The following is an 18,641-nucleotide window of genomic DNA, read 5'->3' on the forward strand; positions in this document are numbered from 1 at the left end:
CCATTTCCTCAGGGACTGGGACAAATTGCACGGCACACCTACTATTTGTCTAGGAGTGAAAATGTGGTTTATGTAAATATCAAACGCAGTCTTAATCAATGGAATCTGGACCAGGAAATCTACCTGGAGCACTGAGGAGGTAGCAATGCTACGGGGAGATGCTCTCCTGGAAAGTCACAGATGTGTGTCAACTGTTGTCTCCTGTGCTCACAAGCAACTACAGAACCCAACAAAGTCACGGGCCTGGGGAAGTGGTCAGATTTTTCACACATCAGGACATCTGTGGCACTAAGGTAATCATTGTGAACCAGTATCATGACAGTAGTTCAGTTTGAAGCATTTGAGCCCCTCCTTAAAGCCAGACAAGTGTCAGTGCTGGTGTAAAAGGAGAGTGGGATTGAATCTGGGCCCCCAGAGCCCTGTCAGATGGGGAAGATGGACATTAAACAGCCCAGCTATGTCTGGGATGACTTCTGGGTTTTGGTCTTTCTATGCCAGTTATTCTCAAAGGTCAGCATGCCAGAACTGGTTAGGACACAGATCCCTGGAGTGTCCCCCAAGAATCTGATTTTGCAGGTCTGGGTAGGGCCCAGGAATTCACATTTCTGCTAAGTTTGCAAGAGGCGGGGATGCTGCTGGGCTAAGGACAACACTTCAAGGAACAGCTCTACTCGGCGTAGCCTGGGGCAGGTTATTCTGCCTCCTGCTCAGGTGTGCATGTGGTAGTTGTGGCACCACTGACTGCAAGAAGAAGGAGTCCAGGATGACAAGCTCCATGTGGGACATGCCATACTTGAATTGTGTGCAGCGGGCCCAGGGGAAAATGGCTGGAAGGTGTTTGCAGATGTGAGTCTGGAGTTCAGGGAGTAGGCTGAGTTGCAGTCACCCGCGCATCAGTGGAAAGGAAGGTGGCATGACTCGGGAAGAGTTACAGGGTTCGACAAGGAGGACTCATTCTCATGGTCTCCCCCTCCCTCCTCCACACACACCCTGGCCATTTGTCTTCAGCACTCTGCATTCATGGCATTCCCTGGAGCACTGACAGGACCCAGATCTTGGGGGCCTGTCAGGCCCCTGCTTCCTGAAAGTTCTCTTTGTAAGTCTTCCCTCAGTCTGTGGCCTGGTCTGGCCCTGCAGGTGTCCCTCCTGGAGGTTCCAGGCCAGCCTTGGCACCCTGCCTAGAATTCCTCAGCCTTGGTTCCTGGACAGGAAAAATGCTGGGATGGAACAAGGGGGCCTGGGGGCAGGGAAGTGGCAGAACCTCGAGGAACAGGAAGGAAGAGGAGGGGGGACAGAGGATGCAGCTGGACAGAATGCAAGTCCTGTTTCTGCAGAGGGAAGAGATCGGCTTCTGACGCAGCTGAAGAACTCTATCTGAGGCCTCGCCTAGCAAGATGCTTCAAGGATCTTTTGATCAAGGATGACCACTGGAGGCAGCACACACTAGACCACAGGTTTTGGTTTAGGTGGAGGGGAAGTAAATAATCCCTCTTTAAGCCTAGGAAATTCTGAAAAGCAGCTAAAAAAGAGCAAAAACTGAGCTGTGGCCGGGATTGGAAGCCACCACTGCAAGAAGACATGCATGGAACAGTGAGCTGGGGATGCTGTGGACTGAACTGTATCCCCCAAAATCCATAAGTTGAAGCCCAAACCCCAACGTGACTGTATTTGAAGATAGGGTCCATAAGGTGGTAACTAAGGTGAACGGAGGTCATAAGAGTTGGACCTAATCCAACCTGACTCGTGACCTTATAAGAGGAGATTGGGACACGGACACTCAGTGGGCAGACCCTGTGAGGACACAGAAGCACGGGCTCAGGAGAAATTAGCTTTGCCCACACCCTGATCTCGGACTTTGGCTTCCAGAAGCATGAGAAAATAAGCGTCTATTGTTTAAGCCCCGCAGTCTGTGATATGTTCTCATGGGAGCCTGAGTTGGCTAGGACGCTGCATGGGAGAGACTCCGGGTGGGTCAGTGAAGACCACATTTGTAGGTGGTGCCGTGTGGGGATTGCCGCTGGAGAGAAAGTCTTCAGGCTTTTGTCACTGCTGCGATATCCATGACAGGAAATCTTAGACCAGAAAGAGGGTGGTTTATGACCTGTGAATGTGGTCGGCCTCCCCTAAATTCAGGCTGTTAGGGGAGGCTGCCCATTGATGAGACTGCAGCCGATCCAGGGTGTAGCAGTTAAGCTTGCAGAGAAATGCCTGCAACAGAAAACCCCAATTTATATGTCAAAGAGGCGGGGCACCCAGACATCTGCGGATTAGTTCTCACCAGCGTTCGCAGTACTGGACTGGACAAGCCTCAGCAGGCCTGCCGGGGCTGCGCTCCTTCCAGGGGAAGCTGCTGTGCCCACAGACCTGCTGCTCGGGCAGCTGTGCTTCCCTGTGGTTGCATGGCTTTTTCATGGTCTCATCCCTACAGCAAGGGTGCAAAGAAGGAGATGTGACTGGGGTGGCATACGGATGCCAGGCCACCCAGCCCAAACTCCCTTCTTTGACGAATGGGCTCATCTCCCAGCTGCTGCCAGTGTGGGTGGCCAGTCGTGCCCAGCGGAGTCCCTCTGCAAGACATGCCTGCACTTAGGTTCCCTTGCTGGGGGGCAGCCGCATCCAATGGCTGACAGGGAAGCAGTGGTCATGAGAACCCCACCTCTTTGCCCCAGTTTAGAAGATCCCAGCACAGAGCTGTCCACAGGGTCAGCAGAGACTTCTATGACAGTGTTGCCATTCAACACCATCTTCAACTCTTACTTTGTTCCTTCCCTCCCACAGGTGTTCCCGAGAACACCTTCCAGTGACCGTCCTGTGTACCGATCTCCACCTCTGAGTTGGCTCCCCTCAGCTCAGAGCAGCCCATCTATGGGCTGACCCTATAACCAGACTTATGACCAGAGGTTTGGGGGGCCAGTAGAGGCCCATTTCACTTCTATTTTTACAGGCACTTGGTATAGAAAAATGAAAAAAAAAAAATAAAGCTAAATCAGGATTACAAAATTTGTGGTACATTTTAAGTGTTTATATTAAATATGTTAAAACCTTTAACAAAAGTAGACAAATGTAGTATGATCTTGCTATTCATGAGATAATTATAAGGCTTAATAAAAGATACGCATTCACACTGACCACATACAGAAATAAGACCTGGTTTAAAGTAGTACGTTTAAAGTAGTATGTTTAGTGTAAAGCAGTATGTATCTTCTTTCAAATTTTCCAGGTTTCGTATGAAGTTTCCTGTACGTGTGTTGTAAAGTGTTAAGGCAACAGCTCCCAAAGCACCCTAAGTCACGTGTCTGCACCCACAGACATCACTCTCCCAAACTGGCCAACATAACCCTAGCAAACATGACGCAGCAGGAACACGGAGAGCGCCTTGCCACCAGGACTTGTCCTCTCCATCTCCCTGAGACAATGCCCTGCAAGTGCAAGACGAAATCCTACGGAGGAACACAGCGGCTGTCCCAGCCCAGGACCCCTGGCCTACACACCCCCAGTAGGCAGCTCCAGCCCCAACCCCAGGGCAGGAAGGATCCCAGGGGAAGCCTGCAGAAGCACTGTGCTGCTAGGCCCAGTCTAAATCACTGGTCCAGAAAATTATGAACAAATTAGATGGTGGTGGTTTTCAGTCACTAAGTTCTGGGCGTGGTTTGTAAAATCCCATTTGGAGATCAAGTTACAGCTGACCCTTCAACAACACTGAAGCTAGGAGCACCGACCCCTGTGCAGTCAAAAATTCACATATAACTTTTGACTCCCCACCAACTTAACTATGAATAGCTGTTGGCTGGAAGACTTACTGACCACATAAGCTGTTGATTCACACATATTTCATTACATATGTCATATACTGTATTCTAACACTAAAGTAAGCTAGAGAGAAAAAGAATAACATTAAAAAGGATGGGTGTGGTGGCTCATGCCTGTAATCCCAGCACTTTGGGAGGCCGGGCTGGATCACCTGAGGTCAGGAGTTCGAGACCAGCCTGGCCAACATGGTGAAACCCCGTCTCTGCTAAAAATACAAATATTAGCCAGATATGGTGTTGCATGCCTGTCATCCCAGCTACTCGGGAGGCTGAGACAGGAGAATTGCTTGAACCCAGGAGGCGGAGGTTGCAGTGAACCGAGATCGCGCCACTGCACTCCAGCCTGGGCAACAGAGTGAGACTCCATCTCAAAAAATAAATAAAAAAAATTTAGGCAGGGCGCGGTGGCTCAAGCCTGTAATCCCAGCACTTTGGGAGGCTGAGACGGGCGGATCACGAGGTCAGGAGATCGAAACCATCCTGGCTAACCCGGTGAAACCCCGTCTCTACTAAAAAATACAAAAAACTAGCCGGGCGTGATGGCGGGCGCCTGTAGTCCCAGCTACTCGGGAGGCTGAGGCAGGAGAATGGCGAGAACCTGGGAGGCGGAGCTTGCAGTGAGCTGAGATCCGGCCACTGCACTCCAGCCTGGGCGACAGAGCGAGACTCCCTCTCAAAAAAAAAAAAAAAAAAAAAAAAAAAAAAAAAAAAAATTTAAAGTTAGAGAAAAGAAAATGTTACTATAAAACTTATAAACAAGAGAAAATGTATTTACTCTTCAATAAGTGGAAGCGGATCATCATAAAGGTCTTCAGCTTCATCTTCACCTTAAGGCTGAGGAAGAAGGGGGGTTGTTCTTAGTGCCTCAGCAGTGGCAGAGGAGGATGAAAACCCATGCTTAAGTGGACCCACCCAGTTCAAACCTGTGTGGCTAAAGGGTCGACTGTCAACTAAATTTGGTTCATGACACAGCCCTCCTGCCCCATTGTAGGCCCTACCTGTGTCCTGGCCTTGTGTGAAATCTGACTTAGACTAAGGAGACAGCCAGTTGAGGAATATGGACTATGGAATCTGACAACAGCGACCCCCCAGAACAGCTGCTGCCTGTCCCCCCAGAAAAATTCCTCTTAATGAGCTCTTTCTGTTCAGGTAGCTGGAATAAGTCCTTTCTTCCTCAACTCTAATAAAAGAAGAAAAGGAAACAGCAATGTTCTAGTGAGATATGTAAAGGATTTGAAAAAAAAAAAGTGGCTCCTCCAAGGGTGTTTCTTGCGGTGCTATTCATAGCAGCCAAAAACTGGAAAGGGGCCAAGTGCCCCACAGACATGCACTTGGAGGGTGTCGATTCATAGAAAGGGGTGCCTGGAGGCAGCTGAAATCAAAACAGAATGCGAAACTCATTTTTGGCTGTTGAGATGGAAACATGTACATCATATCTATTGGGAAGTGGCAAAAGGTCATCCAAAGAGTTGACATTTCATGTATTTTTTATTATTATTATTATACTTTAAGTTCCAGGGTACATGTGCACAACATGCAGGTTTGTTACATATGTATACATGTGCCATGTTTGTGTGCTGTACCCATTAACTCATCATTTACATTAGGTATATCTCCTAATGCTATCCCTCCACCTTCCCCCCTCCCCACAATAGGCCCCGGTGTGTGATGTTCTCCTTCCTGTGTCCAAGTGATCTCATTGTTCAATTCCCACCTATGAGTGAGAACATGCGGTGTTTGGTTTTCTGTTCTTGTGACAGTCTGCTGAGAATGATGGTTTCCAGCTGCATCCATGTCCCTACAAAGGACATGAACTCATCCTTTTTTATGGCTGCATAGTATTCCATGGTGTATATGTGCCACATTTTCTTAATCCAGTCTGTCTGTCACTGATGGACATTTGGGTTGATTCCAAGTCTCTGCTATTGTGAATAGTGCTGCAATAAACATACATGTGCACGTGTCTTTATAGCAGCATGATTTATAATCCTTTGGGTATATACCCAGTAATGGGATGGCTGGGTCAAATGGTATTTCTAGTTCTAGATCCTTGAGGAATTGCCACACTGTTTCCCACAATGGTTGAACTAGTTTACAGTCCCACCAACAGTGTAAAAGTGTTCCTATTTCTCCACATCCTCTCCAGCACCTGTTGTTTCCTGACTTTTTAATGACTGCCATTCTAACTGGCGTGAGATGGTATCTCATTGTGGTTTTGATTTGCATTTCTCTGATGGCGAGTGATGATGAGCATTTTTTCATGTGTCTGTTGGCTGTATGAATGTCTTCTTTTGAGAACTGTCTGTTCATATCCTCTGCCCACTTTTTGATGGGGTTGTTTTTTCTTGTAAATTTGTTTGAATTCTTTGTAGGTTCTGGATATTAGCCCTTTGTCAGATGAGTAGATTGCAAAAATTTTCTCCCATTCTGTAGGTTGCCTGTTCACTATGATGGTAGTTTCTTTTGCTGTGCAGAAGCTCTTTAATTTGATCCCATTTGTGTATTTTGGCTTTTGTTGTCGTTGCTTTTGGTGTTTTATACATGAAGTCCTTGCCCATGCCTATGTCTTGAATGGTATTACCTAGGTTTTCTTCTAGGGTTTTTATGGTTTTAGGTCTAACATTTAAGTCTCTAATCCATCTTGAATTAATTTTCGTATAAGGAGTAAGGAAAGGATCCAGTTTCAGCTTTCTACTTAATGGCTAGCCAATTTTCCTAGCACCATTTATTAAATAGGGAATACTTTCCCCATTTCTTGTTTTTGTCAGGTTTGTCAAAGGTCAGATGACTGTAGATGTGTGGTATTATTTCTGAGGGCTCTGTTCTGTTCCATTGGTCTGTATGTCTGTTTTGGTACCAGTACCATGCTGTTTTGGATACTGTAGCCTTGTAGTATAGTTTGAAGTCAGGTAGCGTGATGCCTCCAGTTTTGTTCTTTTGGTTTAGGATTGTATTTTTAACTCTTCCTGTAAAGTTGTGAATATAAGGGAAATTTAAATTAAATGATAGCTCTTCTTTCACAGATGGCTATAAAATGAGATGCTCAGTGCCAGGCAGCCTTGCTTCCTCTTTCTCTTTCTTTGGTGTATATCCACCAAAGTCGAGTTCCTCCATTTGGCTCTAGCTGGATGATGCCACAAGGGCTGAATGGTGGCCCAGAGGGTATGTGTGGTGAGTCCCTGTCAGGTGAGATTAGGGTGCCCAGCTCAAAACTCACCTTGCAGGCAGCCCTGCCCAGCCCTTCAAAGGACCTGTCAACATATCAGGGTGGGAACAGGCACAGGACGTCTTGTCCCATGCGCAGAGTACCTACCTAGGTGGTTCATTCCTTGGACACTGCCATCCGACTGACTGGACTGTCATTCTGAGTCTCTTCTTTCCCAAAGAAGAAAGTAACTGAAGGCCATCCCCGATCAGGCCATTCTCCTGGCAGGATGAGCCTGAAGAACCATAGGCCTGGGAGTCAGGAGGATCCCGAGCATATATTTATGGCTCACCTGGAGGGATGGTCCCCAGAGTTAATTGCTGGTGGCACCACAGATCATTCCATTACATACATACAAATTTAATCCTAAGAAGCCACCCTACGGAGTATGTGCTGTTATTTCCCCATCTTACAGATGAGGAAAGGAGGCAGAATGGGGGTCTCACCAGTGGTTGAGCAGGAACTGAACCTACTCCAGATACTACTAAGTTCCTCCAGGTGAGGAAGGAAGTATAACCCCTACTGACTGAGTCTTACCATGAGCCGCTATCTTGCTAGGCACTTCAGACCCATGGTCTAGTTGATTTTGCCCACAGTAGATGGTCCCTGCAAGATACCCGAGAATACTGAAGCTTGGAGTCATTGGGTAGCCAGTCTATGATGCATGGCAAGTAAGGGGTGTGGCTGTATTGACTCCTAAATCTGTCCTCTCTACTGTGATAGGATTTCTCAGTAGCCCTTCTGGAAGAATGACTGTGCTTCATGACATATTCCCAAAAGACCCTAACTTGAGCATTCAGTGATAGCTCTGATTCTGGGGTTGCGGGGGAGTCCCTGAGTAGTGTCTCTTTTGGGGTCTGTGGGGGCATTTTGGCATCAAGTGTTGGAGAGTTCTGCTTAAGACCTTAAACAATTCATTAAGATGCTAGGAATGAATTAGGATAACCCTGTTCCCTAAAATGCTTTGGAAAGCAAAGTGTTACTGTGTAGATGTAGAGGTTTTTTTCCAAAACAACACAAATAGAGCAGAGCAGAATGGTAAGTGCACCTTCCAAAACACCCATGCTGTTTCGGGCCAGAGTCTCTGGTGGGAACTATAGGGTAGGGTGAGTGGTCCACAGTCTCAGTGGAGGATTTGCACCCTTTTCCAGCCCCCACTCAGAGTTTGTGGCTTCCTGATGCGCCTTCCCTGGCTGGGGACACTTCCTCCCTAGAAAAGAGTACGTTAAATAACCAAGCAGCCCTGCCTTATTCATGAACATTGGTATACCTGGTGCTGTGATAGCAAAAGGAACAGAGGCTTCTGTGCAGAAAGGCGACTCCATGACACTGCTCCTCTTTATAGGGTGGTTACCACATGTTATCATAGTGAACAATTATATTAGTCATGACGCTTTGAGCTGCAAGTAAAAGCAATAGTCCGTGAGCCAGGTGTCAGGGCATGTATCTGTAGTCTCAGTTACTCAGGGGGCTGAGGTGGGAGGATTGCTTGATACTAGGAGTTCAAGAACAGCCTGGGCAACACAGCAAGACCCTGTCTCAAAACAACAAAAAACAAAAAACAGTAAGGATGTTTATTGACTCTCAGAATGTGAAGTCCAGGGTGGGATGGTCTGTGATGACCTCAGATGCCCATGTGTCCTCTGTTCCCCTATGTTGAAGCCCACAGGGTCAGCTTTCTCCTTAGTGGACTCTCCTTAGAGCCAGGGAGGTGGCCAGTGCACCTGAGGTTCCACGCTTTCTCATTCATAGCTCGTGTCCTACATAAGAAAGGAAAGGAAACTCCTTTTCTAGACACCCCCAGTAAACTTCCTCCCCCTCACTCTTCTTTGGCCTGAGTTGATTCCCAGGCCCATTCCTAGGCCAACCACTATATCTCTGGGACACACGGACAGATGACTCTGATTGCTAGGCATGGTAGAGAAGAGGCAAGCTGGCTGTTCTCGCTGTGCCATGCCTGACTTACTGACTCATAGTTGTGCAAACAAAATAAAATGGTGTTTGTTTTATGCCACTCTATTTGGGGTGGTTTATTATGTTGCATTGAATTTTAACTCATTACGGACAAAAGTAAGATATAAAAATCCACTAAACACTATTAGGTAAGAATTATCATCCTGACTATAGCTGAGGAAGTTGAGTTACAGAGTTTGTGTAATTTATCCACAATGCCACAACTAACAAGAAGCAAAGTTAGAATTTGAACCCAGGTCAAATTCCTGGTTCCAAAACATATGTCCTTAACTAGAACTGAATGAATGTGGAGCCCCCAGCTGAATGCTCTACTAGGGCATTGTGACGAACTTCCTCCACGGGTGATGGCCTCTATACAAAGAGTCCTCATGGAGTTTTTGAGATATGCAGACATGGAGGCGCTGAGAGACAGAGCAGCTGCTAACTGCTGTCCTCACCGACTAGTCTCTCAGAGCCCCAGCTGGGACCCTGGACTCTTGACGACTCAGACACTTAGGGCCCCTGGGCAGTTTGGAAAGTCTGCGCATCCCTCCCTGGGAAGACTCTTTCTGGAATACATCTGCCCTCGTCATCGTATAGCCCTCCAAAGAGTCTGTCTCAGCCTCTCAGTGTCCTGTTGCAGAAACGTTTGTAAGGTCATCAATGCCAACATCTTGACTGCCTCTGGACTGCTTTGCACCCACCTGCAATGCTGCAGGTAGTCAGCATTTAATCGGTGTCTGTTAACTGAATGAGTTATCACTGATGGTCTTTAGAATAGGCTCTCCTCCCCTCCCCTCCCTTCCCCTCCCCTCCCCTCCCCTCCTTTCTCTTCTCTTCTTTTCTTTTCGAGACGGACTCTCACTCTGTTGCCCAGGCTGGAGTGCAGGGGTGCTATCTCGGCTCACTGCAGCCTCTGCCTCCTGGGTTCAAGCAATTCTTGTATCTCAGCCTCCCGCGTAGCTGGGATTACAGGCGTCTGCCACCATGCCCAGCTAATTTTTGTATTTTTAGCAGAGACAGGATTTCGCCATGTTGGCCTGGCTGATCTTGAACTCCTGACCTCAAGTGATCCACCCACCTCAGCCTCCTCAAATGCTGGGATTACAGGCGTGAGCCACCACACCTGGCCTAGTACAGGCTTTCTGAGTTGCATTACTTCCTTCCCCCTTATTCCTCCTCTCCTCCTTCAAAGATTCCCTGCAGACACTGGCATTCCTCTCCTGAAGGAATACTGAAGGAGTGTCACAGGGGTGATTGGGGACTCAGGTCCTCTACAGACTTGTTTCCTAGTTCTAGCAGTGGGGTGCCACCTTTTACTGTCAACAGTCTTGATCTCCTAACTCACTTCCTGCTGGATGGAAGCCCTATCTTGTTCTTTCCCAGGGACTGAATATCTGCCATTGGACTTCCATCTATGAGCAGACCTTGCTAGCTCCTTCTGTCCACCAGGTGTCTCATCACCATGAGGGTCACTCATCTGTAGGACATCTACTGCTTTTGCACTTTTTGGATATTTTGCCTGACTGCATTGTCACTGACCCAGCTCCACCCACTCTAGGGTTGGCTCTTCACACCACCCATTTCTGGAGCCATCTGTCATGGTGCCATACCCATCCTGTGTCTCTGGTCTCCAGGAGGTCAGAATTCCCAAGCTAGCATCAGAGCCAAGTAAGTCAAACTCCCTAACAGTAGGAGGATAAGGAGGGGTGGGTAGGTGTGAGGTTAAAATCCCTAACTTGAATAAATAAAAGACTTTAATATCTTCCTCCCATGACCCTCCCCTTCCTCCACCTTGGATTCAGGGACACATGCTTAAATAGAAATGAGATCACATTTTAGGATCCAAAAATAAACGAGAACACCTTTCCTAAAGAGGGAGAACTTTATGATACTGAAATCTAATTGCAGACTTTTGCACAAAAGACATCCCATTAGGTCATACATTTAAATAACTGGTTACATGAAAAATAATCAAATGACAAGAAATGACAGTAGAGACAGCCAGGAATAGCGGGAAGAAGGTAGAAGGGACTGGGAGTCAGACAAAGGGGGCTTCAAATGCCAGCCCTGCCTTTGATTTGTTAAGTGACCTTGAGAAGCCATGTAGCTTCCCTGAGTCTGCTTCCTCAACTATCAAACTGAGAAAACAATATTTGCCTCAAATTTATTATGAAGATTAACTGAAATATGTATATAAAGTGCCTGGTACAGTATATAATGTAAGGTACACATTAAATATATATCACCTGTTTATGCTGAAGCAGGCACTTAGAGATGGTGCTTGTTTTGAGAATGAAGAGGGAGGAGAAGGGGAGAAGATAATAACTAAGGGAAGAAGAAGAAAAAATACTGAGTTTCTCCTGGAAAAATCTGTCACATACAGTCACTCGATCTTTAAATCTGATGAGTCCTAAAAAATGACCCTGGGCTATATTTACATATACATGAATGAGAAGGACACTCTGCAAATTATTGTAAAATATAGTTCTCTCCTGTGCAAATGAACATCCAGACTTGGCTAACAGAAGTACAAGCCCAAAGTGAATGCAAACACTCACGTGATCGCCCTCCACCTGGATAGGGTTCCTCATTGCTGTAAGTACCAATTGTGGGATCTCTTTATCAGGTTCATCTCCAGGATTAGCTGTTCTATTTTCTGTGTAGTCTCGTACCTCATGCAGGCAGATTAATCCTCTTAAAGAATGTATGCTGACTAACTGAAGCAGCTTCTGGCTTTAACATCTTACATATTAACTGTAAGGTGCTGTCTCAAAAACATACATTCACTTGCCCTCACATACCGTGCAGGTTATGCTAATACTAAATCCCCAGTAGTTCTAAATAATTTTTACCAATTAAAAATTTTTGTTCTTATTTTGGACTCTCCTACTAGCTCTGGAACTTTGGTTATTAAAATCATGAAATGTATTGGGATGGAGATATATTTTATTAAGTAAAGTTTGTGCTACATTCATGGTTAATTAACTTCTAATGGGGTTAAGGTGCTGGAATGACTTTTTTTTTAAGTGGCTGGAAAGGAGCTCATGTTTTAGAGATATAACTAGGTTTGGATGCCTAGGGATTTAGAATTGCATGTCATTCCTAGGATCCTAATTCCCACGCTGCATTTATTTAGGAAGCTCCTTCTAAACTAGAGGGGCTCTCAGCTCTTCATTGCCAAAAAGGCCATCTGCTATTGGCCATGTCCTTTTGGTGGTCCATTTACCAGCCAACCCCATCCCGGATCCTTCTTTCTTGCTGGTAGAAGCTGCCCTCACAATATGGAAGTTAAAGATGCGCGATGCTCACATTTTCACCTTCCTTCCTGCTGGGGCACTGGCCTGAGACCATGTTCTAGATCCCGAAATGTGACAAGAAATCTCCTAGTGGATTCTGGCATGAGGCAAGGGAGGAGAATGTCCCCTTTGTGCCCTTGGACACAGTTATCAGGGGAACTGATGCCTGGAACTGCATCTGCATTGTGATCTTGACACTACCGGGGCAAGCATTAGGCAAAGCCACGGCCCTGAGAATGATGTGGACAGAAGTCCTGGACAAGGTTGGTAAGCTCTGCTCTGTTCCCTGCAGCCCAAAGCATCCTAATGGGTGCAGTGTTGTTTCAACTAAGATGGAGACGTCTCAGAAAGAGTTCCCCAGGGGAGGGCGCTGAGCTTGCTACATGGTGGGATCTTCCAGCAGCAACATGGCCATGTGCTCTCCCTGCGCTGTGCCTCCCCGCTCTGTGCCAGGCACTATGCTCACTGCCATAGTCTCATCTAAGCCCAGGGCCACCAGAAGGGCAGAGATTTGCTGTGGTACATATGTCCTATACTCACCCCAATCTGTTCATTATTGTCCATCCCCTCTATCACAGCCCAACATCATCCTCATCTACCAGTCTCCCAAATGGTCTGTTGGCTCCACTGTAGCTGGATGGAGCTTCTAAAACAAAACTGGGATCACCTAATGACTTCAAATCACCCAGTGGGACAAGCAGACATCCGTATGCCACAAAAAAGAACCTTCACCCTTGTTTCACATGGTCTACAAAAATGAATTACAATTGAATTATATCTCTAAATACAAGAGCCAAAACTATACAACTTCTGGAAGAAAACATAAAAGAAAGTCACTGCAGTGTTGGTCTAGGCAAGAATTTCTTAGATAGGACACAAAAAACAATCCAGGAAAGGACAAATTGATAATTTAACTCACAAAACAAAAAACTTCTGCTGTTTGAAAGGCACCATATAAAAAATGAAAAGAATGGGAGAAAATACTTGCAAAACACATCTCTACTAAAGGATTGATATTCAGAACATATAAATAACTCTCAGAACTCAATGATAAGAAAAAAAAAAAAAAAAGACGGGCACATGATTTGAATAGACACTTTACAAAACACTGTATATGCACAGTAAATAAGCACATGAAGAAGTGCTCAACATTATTAGCCATGAAGGAAATGCAAATTAAAATCAGAATGAGATACCACACAATATTAGAAGCTGCCCCACAATATGGGGCAGAAATGAAAAAGACCAACAACAGCAAGTGTGGGGCAAGATGTAGAGCAATTGGAACACTTATACATTTTTGGTGCAGACACAAATACTATACTCACTTTGAAAATAGTTTGGCAGTTCCTGGTAAACATATACCGAGATATGACCCAGCAGTCTCTCTTTATTTACCCAAGAGGAATGAAAACTTACATTTCCAGAAAAACTTTTACCCAAATACTCACAGCAGTTTTATTCATAATTGCCCAAAACTGGTACTAGCCTAAATTTTCGCCATCCAGAGAATGGCTGAACAAGTGGATGTACACCTACCCTAATTAAAGTATCATGCTATCTAGTCACTAAACATGGATGATTCACAAGCGCATTACGCCAAGTTACCTACTGTGTGATTCCATTCAGATGACAATCTTGAGAGCAACACGGCTGGGTGTGGTGACTCACACCTGGAATCCCAGTACTTTGGGAGGCTGAGCAGGGAGGATTGCTTTGAGGCCGAGAGTTCAAGAATAGCCTGGGTAACACAGGGAGATCCCCACCTCTACAAAAAAAAAAAAAAAAAAAAAAAAGATAAAAGGAAAGCAAAACCTAAGAAATGGGAGAGGATCAGTTGCCTGGAGTAGGGAGGGGGACTGACAAGGAGCATGAGAAAACTTTTTGGGGTCAAAACTCTTTGTATTAATGTCTTTACTGGTTCCACAACTATATACCTTTCCAAACTCCACAAAATGCACATTAAAAAAGGATAAATTTTCTGGTCAGCAAATTATACCTAAGTAAGCAGCCTGAACAAACACGCTTCTGTGAGCCTCTGCTCTGGTTATAAAGACATTTTGATCCAATCAACTTCAGAAAAGAAGAGTTGATATTAAGACAATATAAGGAAAATGGGGCCAGGTGCGGCGACTCACACTTGTAATCCCAGCACTCTGGGAGGCTGAGGCAGGTGGATCACCTGAGGTTAGGAGTTCAAGACCAGCCTGGCCAACATGGTGAAACTCTGTCTGTACTACAAATATAAAAAATTAGCCGGGCATAGTGGCGCATGCCTGTAATCCCAGCTACTCGGGAGACTGAGACATGAGAATTGCTTGAACCTGGGAGGTGGAGGTTGCAGTGAGCTGAGATTGCGTCACTGCACTCTAGCCTAGGCGACAGTGCCAGACTCTGTCCCTACAGCCCTCAATCCCCCACCAAAATCAAAACAAAACAAACAACGGAAAATGGAACTTTATGGACGTTCAAAACAATAGCTGTACCAGCCTGGGTTCAGACAGACAGGAGGCACGAAGGCATCTATTTGGGTCTTTGTACTTCACATCATCCTTATGCTGAGCCCAACTAGCTGTTCCTCACCTGGTCTCCATTGTGCAGATCCCACCAGTACTTCAGGTTCAGAATCCCAGGTGCAGGCTTCTGATTGGTTGGGTCATCCTTCCGCCCACTGGCCAACCTACCTACAGAATGGGAATCTTTGGGCCAAGTGTCATCCTTGACCAATTTAATTGGTACTTAGGAATCAAGGAAAACCAGGGTTGTGGGGAACCTCTAGACAGAGCAGAGCTAGCTGGGAGGCACTGTGCTGGTAGGCCCCATAACAGACAGATCTGGGGCTCTCATCACTATATATGAATAAGCCTATGCTTGACGAATACGTATAAACGGTTAAATATAAATCTGACAAATAAGTCCCTTCTTACCCCTCCAGCTTGGTGTCTTGTCAAAACTCTAACCCTAGACCCAGCAGCAACATTCTGTGACTAAATGTAACTACTTGGTACTGCGCCCTGAGGGAGCCAAGGTCTTTCACCGGTTTGGTCTGAGAAACACGCCTGTCCCTCAATCCCAAAGGCCTTTTCTTTAGTTCTCTTTGCCTAACTTACCATCTTTGATGTTCCAGGGTTCCATGGGGGCAACCACTGGGAAGCCTTCCTTGAATGCCGTCAGGCTCCCCACCTCAACTCCAGGGTGGCCTGTTCCTCTCGTTTAGGTTTGGAATACTGGTGTGCATGTAGATCATGCAGGAGTCTATTAAAAATGGGCCTAGCACAGCGGCTCACGCTTGTAATCCCAGGACTTTGGGAGGCCGAGGCAGGTGGATCATGAGGTCAGGAGATCGAGATCATCCCGGCTAACATGGTGAAACCCAGTCTCTACTAAAACAATACAAAACAATTAGCCGGGCGTGGTGGTGGGCACCTGTAGTCCCAGCTACTCAGGAGGCTGAGGCAGGAGAATGACATGAACCTGGGAGGCGGAGCTTGCAGTGAGCTGAGATCGCTCCACTGCACTCCAGCCTGGGCGACAGAGCGAGATTCTACCTCAAAAAAAAAGAGAAAGAAATGCAGATCAACCCTGGAGGTGTGAACTCTCCAGGGCTTGGGTGGGCCCAGGGATCTGTAGCACAAGCAGGCTCCTCAGGTATTCTGGGGCAGGCGCTATGATTATATTATTACTATGCGCTACCCCCTGCCCTTTGCAGGGGTGGGCAGGCGGCTACTTCCAGACACGTGCTCGCATGTTCGCATGGGCCACATGGGATGGTGGCCGGGCTGTGAGACTAGCAGTGGCTCATGAGAGCAGAGGCGAGGGCCATTGCTGCTCAAAGCAGTTAGCTGTCAGGGTGCCATTCACCCTACTTTCCCTTTGCCAAGGTTACTGGCAATGTTTGAGGCAGTGCCCAGGTCTCAGAGGCTCCTGAGAAATTAATTCACAGGACACTATTCCCCAGTAATGACAATTTACTTAGTGCCCTCTCTGTCCCAGGCACTCCCCCTGCTGGAAGGACACTAGTGAAGGGGCACACAGTTGCCACAGTCACCATGCTTACAGTCAACAGGGGAAGACAGATGTTAATCAATTCATTACTAATTAAAAATTAGAGTCTATCAGATTCTCTCCTTTCAGCTGAAGGAGCCTTCTAGCTCATGTTTAGATAATTGAATTTCTCACTATCACGGAATCCTGTGTCCTGACACCTAATTCTAGCTTATATGTTTCCCCTTGGGGAAGTGCTTGAACTACAAGCCTCCCTGCCTTGCCCAGTAGGCTGCGCTCTCCAGGATAACATATAGGCTGCATGGCTAGATTCCACTGTGGCTGCCACCCTGTTGAGAGGGAGCATAGTGTGTGGGCAGGGGCATTTGGAGTTTGGGGGAAGGGAAGGCTATAAGATACAATCTGTATACAGGATTGGCTCATCCAGGATCACTGCACAGAGGACAGCTGCAGCTTCTGCAGCCACAAGAGTGACAAGTTCATGAACTTGCATCAGAAAGTGGCCCTGAATGGGTTCTGCCCACTGATGTCTACAGAGAGCCAGGAAATGTAGGGAATGAGGGCCTGTCCTAGGAATTCTAGAGACCTATGCCAGCAGGAAAACACTTGAGGACATTTATCTTGATCACTTCTCTGTGAATAGTAATGTCTGAAAACCCATACATTTTGAGACAACTAAATGCAATACCTGACTCTAGACCTCAATAGCAGATCTTATAACAAAGAGAAAGAAATACTATGGAAGACATCGTTGGATCAACTGGCTAAACCGGAATATGGACCTAGATTGGATACAAGTATTTTTATCAATATAAATTTACGAATTTGGTGACTATTGTGGTTATGTACAATAGTATCTCTATTCTTAGGAAAGACACATCAGTGTATTTAGGGGTGAAGGGGCCATGGTGTATGGAATTTACCCATAAGTGATTCTGAAAGAACATTATGTCCATGTATCAAGGAACTTTTGAAACCTCTATTAAAACCTCCTTGCCTATCGGGCTATCTGACTGGTGTAGGCATGGATTGCTGATTGGACCTTCAGCAAAAGCTAGAAGGTTCAAAGCTGATGCGTTTGTGAGAAGTTGGCTCAAACTGAGTTTTCTCTCTTTAATTTTCTTTTGAGTCCTTTGTCTGCAACGGGAGTCCTCTGTGTTCCTTTCTTCTAGGAATCTAAAATCCTTTGACATCATCCTCTCTTGATTTTCATCTTATGTGTTTCTGACCTTGGACCAATAGGCAAAAATTTTAGGGAGGTCTGTTTCAGTTACAGGGAAGGATGACCTTTCCATGAGTAACATCTGTCTAAGGTGGAATAACTCCTGCTAGAAGCAGGAGCTATAAAAAGGTACCCACAAGGGGCTTTGGCACAATACTGTACATGGCTTCCAATCCTTGCTCTGCACTTACCAGCTACTTGACCTTCAGCAAGTTACTTAACCTCTCCAAGATTCAGTTTCCCAGTCCATACAGTGGAACTCTAACAGTAACGACCTAGAGGGCCACAGTGGGGGTTACATGCAAGGATTCATGAAGGTTTTGAACAAAGTGCATGCTCTATGAAGGCAAGATATCGTTGTAGCTGCGTTTCGAACACCAAGACCCAGGAAAAGATATAATTATCGTTATGCTATGTGCATTATAGTTTTGACTCGGTAGAGATATTAAGAATCACACTAATGACAATGGCTTCCGTCAATTGGGGGCGAGGGGAGTATTTTTCGCAGTCACTTTATGTTCCCAGTATGACCTCATTTAATCCCCAGGACACCAACCCTCAACCTCAGGCGGGCGTTACTAGCCCATCGTAAAGATAAGGACACCAGGCTCGGCAGCATTAAGAAAAAATGAAGGGCCTCTCACTCCACCCGCACTCCGATACTTATACGCAGATGCGGCAAACTGAGGCTCAGAGAGGTGAGGCCCCAGACCTGGCTGGCAGTGAGCAAACCCAGGTTTCCTTTTTCCAGGCCGGTTCCCTTCAGCCCACGACATAGTCCGGGCAGCCCCAGCTCTTCCGTCCCGTCCTGCTGCGCCCAGGATAAAGGATCTGGACTGCGCAGTTACTACTTTGTGCGTTTCAAATAGTTCGCTTACAAATTGTCTTTCGGGACAGGTCCAATTTGTCTTTCACCGGTGAAGCCGCCTGAGCCGCGGCGGTCGTGGTCCCGCGCCCGAGTCCCGAGGAGAGCAGGAGGAGGGGCCCAGCTCAGTAGCCCGGGGCAAAAGCCTCCGGGAGCGTCTGGCCCCCCGGCCGCCCGGCCCGCGCCCCCGCGCCACGCCCTGCGCCCAGGCCCCGGCTCCTCCCGCGCTGGCGGCCGCCGAGCGGTCCGGGCGGTGGCGGCGGGAGGAGGAGCAGGAAAAGTG

At 46.7% G+C, this 18,641-nt stretch overlaps 1 long non-coding RNA gene across 4 annotated transcripts; it reads right to left on the reverse strand.

The window, feature by feature from the left end:
• Positions 1-5,289: 5,289 nt before the first annotated feature.
• On the reverse strand, positions 5,290-18,563 carry LOC103226074 (uncharacterized). Of its 4 annotated transcripts, none has more exons than XR_012090287.1 (6): positions 18,372-18,563; positions 14,850-14,950; positions 13,879-14,034; positions 8,285-8,414; positions 7,123-7,306; positions 5,290-6,775 (listed from the first exon to the last, which is right to left on the reverse strand). It is a non-coding gene; the product is annotated as an uncharacterized lncRNA (long non-coding RNA). The 4 variants fall into 4 exon arrangements; XR_005237184.2 differs by having other exon boundaries at positions 13,875-14,034; XR_012090288.1 differs by having other exon boundaries at positions 5,290-6,988; positions 13,875-14,034.
• Positions 18,564-18,641: the final 78 nt, after the last annotated feature.

Source organism: Chlorocebus sabaeus, chromosome 21, assembly GCF_047675955.1.
Source record: "Chlorocebus sabaeus isolate Y175 chromosome 21, mChlSab1.0.hap1, whole genome shotgun sequence".
NCBI classification, from domain to species: domain Eukaryota; kingdom Metazoa; phylum Chordata; class Mammalia; order Primates; family Cercopithecidae; genus Chlorocebus; species Chlorocebus sabaeus.